This window comes from Myxine glutinosa (assembly GCF_964187855.1).
Source record: "Myxine glutinosa chromosome 6 unlocalized genomic scaffold, kmMyxGlut1.1 SUPER_6_unloc_1, whole genome shotgun sequence".
Taxonomy (NCBI): domain Eukaryota; kingdom Metazoa; phylum Chordata; class Myxini; order Myxiniformes; family Myxinidae; genus Myxine; species Myxine glutinosa.
The window spans coordinates 6,434-12,866 of record NW_027616353.1 but is presented as its reverse complement, the minus strand read 5'-3'; positions in this window follow the sequence as shown (position 1 = coordinate 12,866).

Genomic DNA, 6,433 nt, shown 5'->3' with positions numbered 1-6,433 from the left:
TCGTGTTGAAAAACCACTTTTCGCACTTGTGTTAGTGTTGAAAAACCACTTTTCGCACTTGTGTTGGTGCAGGAAACCACTTTTGCACTTGTATTAGTGTGGAAAAACCACTTTTCACACTTGTGTTAGTGTTGAAAAACCACTTTTCGCACTTGTGTTAGTGTTGAAAAACCACTTTTCGCACTTGTGTTAGTGTTGAAAAACCACTTTTCGCACTTGTGTTGGTGCAGGAAACCACTTTCGCACTTGTATTAGTGTGGAAAAAACACTTTTTGCAGTTGTGGTCGAGTTGAAAAACCACTTTTCGCACTTGTGTTAGTGTTGAAAAGCCACTTTTCGCACTTGTGTTAGTGTTGAAAAACCACTTTTCGCACTTGTGTTGGTGCAGGAAACCACTTTTGCACTTGTATTAGTGTGGTAAAACCACTTTTCGCACTTGTGTTAGTGTTGAAAAACCACTTTTCGCACTTGTGTTAGTGTTGAAAAACCACTTTTCACACTTGTGTTAGTGTTGAAAAACCACTTTTCGCACTTGTGTTGGTGCAGGAAACCACTTTTGCACTTGTATTAGTGTGGAAAACACACTTTTCGCACTTGTGTTAGTGTTGAAAAACCACTTTTCGCACTTGTGTTAGTGTTGAAAAACCACTTTTCGCACTTGTGTTGGTGCAGGAAACCACTTTTGCACTTGTATTAGTGTGTAAAAAACATTTTTCGCACTTGTGCTAGTGTTGAAAAACCACTTTTCGCACTTGTGTTAGTGTTGAAAAACCACATTTCGCACTTGTGTTGGTGCAGGAAACCACTTTTGCCCTTGTATTAGTGTGGTAAAACCACTTTTCGCACTTGTGTTAGTGTTGAAAAACCACTTTTTGCACTTGTGATAGTGTTGAAAAACCACTTTTCGCACTTGTGTTAGTGTTGAAAAACCACTTTTTGCACTGGTGTTGGTGCAGGAAAACACTTTTGCACTTGTATTAGTGTGGAAAAAACACTTTTTGCACTTGTGATAGTGTTGAAAAACCACATTTCACACGTGTGTTAGTATTGAAAAACCACTTTTCGCACTTGTGTTGGTGCAGGAAACCACTTTTGCACTTGTATTAGTGTGGAAAAAACACTTTTCGCACTTGTGTTAGTGTTGAAAAACCACTTTTCGCACTTGTGTTGGTGCAGGAAACCACTTTTGCTCTTGTATTAGTGTGGAAAAACCACTTTTCGCACTTGTGTTAGTGTTGAAAAACCACTTTTCGCACTTGTGTTAGTGTTGAAAAACCACTTTTCGCACTTGTGTTGGTGGGGGAAACCACTTTTGCACTTGTATTAGTGTGGAAAAAACACTTTTTGCACTTGTGATCGTGTTGAAAAACCACTTTTCGCACTTGTGTTAGTGTTGAAAAACCACTTTTCGCACTTGTGGTCGAGTTGAAAAACCACTTTTCGCACTTGTGTTAGTGTTGAAAAACCACTTTTCGCACTTGTGTTAGTGTTGAAAAACCACTTTTCGCACTTGTGTTAGTGTTGAAAAACCACTTTTCGCACTTGTGTTGGTGCAGGAAACCACTTTTGCACTTGTATTAGTGTGGAAAAAACACTTTTTGCACTTGTGTTAGTGTTGAAAAACCACATTTCGCACTTGTGTTGGTGCAGGAAACCACTTTTGCACTTGTATTAGTGTGGAAAAAACACTTTTCGCACTTGTGTTAGTGTTGAAAAACCACTTTTCGCACTTGTGTTAGTGTTGAAAAACCACTTTTCGCACTTGTGTTGGTGCAGGAAACCACTTTTGCACTTGTATTAGTGTGGAAAAAACACTTTTTGCACTTGTTATAGTGTTGAAAAACCACTTTTCGTACTTGTGTTGGTGCAGGAAACCACTTTTGCACTTGTATTAGTGTGGAAAAACCACTTTTCGCACTTGTGTTAGTGTTGAAAAACCACTTTTCGCACTTGTGTTAGTGTTGAAAAACCACTTTTCGCACTTGTGTTGATGCAGGAAACCACTTTTGCACTTGTATTAGTGTGGAAAAAACACTTTTTGCACTTGTGATAGTGTTGAAAAACCACTTTTCGCACTTGTGTTAGTGTTGAAAAACCACTTTTTGCACTGGTGTTGGTGCAGGAAAACACTTTTGCACTTGTATTAGTGTGGAAAAAACACTTTTTGCACTTGTGATAGTGTTGAAAAACCACATTTCGCACGTGTGTTAGTATTGAAAAACCACTTTTCGCACTTGTGTTGGTGCAGGAAACCACTTTTGCACTTGTATTAGTGTGGAAAAAACACTTTTCGCACTTGTGTTAGTGTTGAAAAACCACTTTTCGCACTTGTGTTGGTGCAGGAAACCACTTTTGCACTTGTATTAGTGTGGAAAAACCACTTTTCGCACTTGTGTTAGTGTTGAAAAACCACTTTTCGCACTTGTGTTAGTGTTGAAAAACCACTTTTCGCACTTGTGTTGGTGGGGGAAACCACTTTTGCACTTGTATTAGTGTGGAAAAAACACTTTTTGCACTTGTGATCGTGTTGAAAAACCACTTTTCGCACTTGTGTTAGTGTTGAAAAACCACTTTTCGCACTTGTGTTGGTGCAGGAAACCACTTTTGCATTTGTATTAGTGTGGAAAAACCACTTTTCGCACTTGTGTTAGTGTTGAAAAACCACTTTTCGCACTTGTGTTGGTGCAGGAAACCACTTTTGCACTTGTATTAGTGTGGAAAAAACACTTTTTGCACTTGTGGTCGAGTTGAAAAACCACTTTTCGCACTTGTGTTAGTGTTGAAAAACCACTTTTCGCACTTGTGTTAGTGTTGAAAAACCACTTTTCGCACCTGTGTTAGTGTTGAAAAACCACTTTTCGCACTTGTGTTGGTGCAGGAAACCACTTTTGCACTTGTATTAGTGTGGAAAAAACACTTTTTGCACTTGTGATCGTGTTGAAAAACCACTTTTCGCACTTGTGTTAGTGTTGAAAAACCACTTTTCGCACTTGTGTTGGTGCAGGAAACCACTTTTGCACTTGTATTAGTGTGGTAAAACCACTTTTCGCACTTGTGTTAGTGTTGAAAAACCACTTTTTGCACTTGTGTTAGTGTTGAAAAACCACTTTTCACACTTGTGTTAGTGTTGAAAAACCACTTTTCGCACTTGTGTTGGTGCAGGAAACCACTTTTGCACTTGTATTAGTGTGGAAAAACCACTTTTCGCACTTGTGTTAGTGTTGAAAAACCACTTTTTGCACTTGTGTTAGTGTTGAAAAACCACCTTTCGCACTTGTGTTGGTGCAGGAAACCACTTTTGCACTTGTAGTAGTGTGGAAAAAACACTTTTTGCACTTGTGATAGTGTTGAAAAACCACTTTTCGCACTTGTGTTAGTGTTGAAAAACTACTTTTCACACTTGTGTTAGTGTTGAAAAACCACTTTTTGCACTGGTGTTGGTGCAGGAAAACACTTTTGCACTTGTATTAGTGTGGAAAAAACACTTTTTGCACTTGTGATAGTGTTGAAAAACCACTTTTCGCACTTGTGTTGGTGCAGGAAACCACTTTTGCACTTGTATTAGTGTGGAAAAAACACTTTTTGCACTTGTTATAGTGTTGAAAAACCACTTTTCGCACTTGTATTGGTGCAGGAAACCACTTTTGCACTTGTATTAGTGTGGAAAAACCACTTTTCGCACTTGTGTTAGTGTTGAAAAACCACTTTTCGCACTTGTGTTAGTGTTGAAAAACCACTTTTCGCACTTGTGTTGATGCAGGAAACCACTTTTGCACTTGTATTAGTGTGGAAAAAACACTTTTTGCACTTGTGATAGTGTTGAAAAACCACTTTTCGCACTTGTGTTAGTGTTGAAAAACCACTTTTTGCACTGGTGTTGGTGCAGGAAAACACTTTTGCACTTGTATTAGTGTGGAAAAAACACTTTTTGCACTTGTGATAGTGTTGAAAAACCACATTTCGCACGTGTGTTAGTATTGAAAAACCACTTTTCGCACTTGTGTTGGTGCAGAAAACCACTTTTGCACTTGTATTAGTGTGGAAAAACCACTTTTCGCACTTGTGTTAGTGTTGAAAAACCACTTTTTGCACTTGTGTTAGTGTTGAAAAACCACCTTTCGCACTTGTGTTGGTGCAGGAAACCACTCTTGCACTTGTAGTAGTGTGGAAAAAACACTTTTTGCACTAGTGATAGTGTTGAAAAACCACTTTTCGCACTTGTGTTAGTGTTGAAAAACCACTTTTCGCACTTGTGTTGGTGCAGGAAACCACTTTTGCACTTGTATTAGTGTGGAAAAAACATTTTTCGCACTTGTGTTAGTGTTGAAAAACCACTTTTCGCACTTGTGTTGGTGCAGGAAACCACTTTTGCACTTGTATTAGTGTGGAAAAACCACTTTTCGCACTTGTGTTAGTGTTGAAAAACCACTTTTCGCGCTTGTGTTAGTGTTGAAAAACCACTTTTCGCGCTTGTGTTGGTGCAGGAAACCACTTTTGCACTTGTATTAGTGTGGAAAAACACTTTTTGCACTTGTGATCGTGTTGAAAAACCACTTTTCGCACTTGTGTTAGTGTTGAAAAACCACTTTTCGCACTTGTGTTGGTGCAGGAAACCACTTTTGCACTTGTATTAGTGTGGAAAAACCACTTTTCACACTTGTGTTAGTGTTGAAAAACCACTTTTCGCACTTGTGTTAGTGTTGAAAAACCACTTTTCGCACTTGTGTTAGTGTTGAAAAACCACTTTTCGCACTTGTTTTGGTGCAGGAAACCACTTTTGCACTTGTATTAGTGTGGAAAAAACACTTTTTGCACTTGTGTTAGTGTTGAAAAACCACTTTTCGCACTTGTGTTAGTGTTGAAAAACCACTTTTCGCACTTGTGTTGGTGCAGGAAACCACTTTTGCACTTGTATTAATGTGGAAAAACACTTTTCGCACTTGTGTTAGTGTTGAAAAACCACTTTTCGCACTTGTGTTAGTGTTGAAAAACCACTTTTCGCACTTGTGTTTGTGCAGGAAACCACTTTTGCACTGGTATTAGTGTGGAAAAAACACTTTTTGCACTTGTGATAGTGTTGAAAAACCACTTTTCGTGATAGTGTTGAAAAACCACTTTTCGCACTAGTGTTAGTGTTGAAAAACCACTTTTCGCACTTGTGTTGGTGCAGGAAACCACTTTTTGCACTTGTATTAGTGTGGAAAAACCACTTTTCAAACTTGTGTTAGTGTTGAAAAACCACTTTTCGCATTTGTGTTAGTGTTGAAAAACCACTTTTCGCACTTGTGTTGGTGCAGGAAACCACTTTTGCACTTGTATTAGTGTGGAGAAAACACTTTTTACACTTGTGATAGTGCTGAAAAACCACTTTTCGCACTTGTGTTAGTGTTGAAAAACCACTTTTCGCACTTGTGTTAGTGTTGAAAAACCACTTTTCGCACTTGTGTTGGTGCAGAAAACCACTTTTGCACTTGTATTAGTGTGGAAAAACCACTTTTCGCACTTGTGTTAGTGTTGAAAAACCACTTTTTGCACTTGTGTTAGTGTTGAAAAACCACCTTTCGCACTTGTGTTGGTGCAGGAAACCACTCTTGCACTTGTAGTAGTGTGGAAAAAACACTTTTTGCACTAGTGATAGTGTTGAAAAACCACTTTTCGCACTTGTGTTAGTGTTGAAAAACCACTTTTCGCACTTGTGTTGGTGCAGGAAACCACTTTTGCACTTGTATTAGTGTGGAAAAAACATTTTTCGCACTTGTGTTAGTGTTGAAAAACCACTTTTCGCACTTGTGTTGGTGCAGGAAACCACTTTTGCACTTGTATTAGTGTGGAAAAACCACTTTTCGCACTTGTGTTAGTGTTGAAAAACCACTTTTCGCACTTGTGTTAGTGTTGAAAAACCACTTTTCGCACTTGTGTTAGTGTTGAAAAACCACTTTTCGCTCTTGTGTTGGTGCAGGAAACCACTTTTGCACTTGTATTAGTGTGGAAAAACACTTTTTGCACTTGTGATCGTGTTGAAAAACCACTTTTCGCACTTGTGTTAGTGTTGAAAAACCACTTTTCGCACTTGTGTTGGTGCAGGAAACCACTTTTGCACTTGTATTAGTGTGGAAAAACCACTTTTCACACTTGTGTTAGTGTTGAAAAACCACTTTTCGCACTTGTGTTAGTGTTGAAAAACCACTTTTCGCACTTGTGTTAGTGTTGAAAAACCACTTTTCGCACTTGTGTTGGTGCAGGAAACCACTTTCGCACTTGTATTAGTGTGGAAAAAACACTTTTTGCAGTTGTGGTCGAGTTGAAAAACCACTTTTCGCACTTGTGTTAGTGTTGAAAAGCCACTTTTCGCACTTGTGTTAGTGTTGAAAAACCACTTTTCGCACTTGTGTTGGTGCAGGAAACCACTTTTGCACTTGTATTAGTGTGGTAA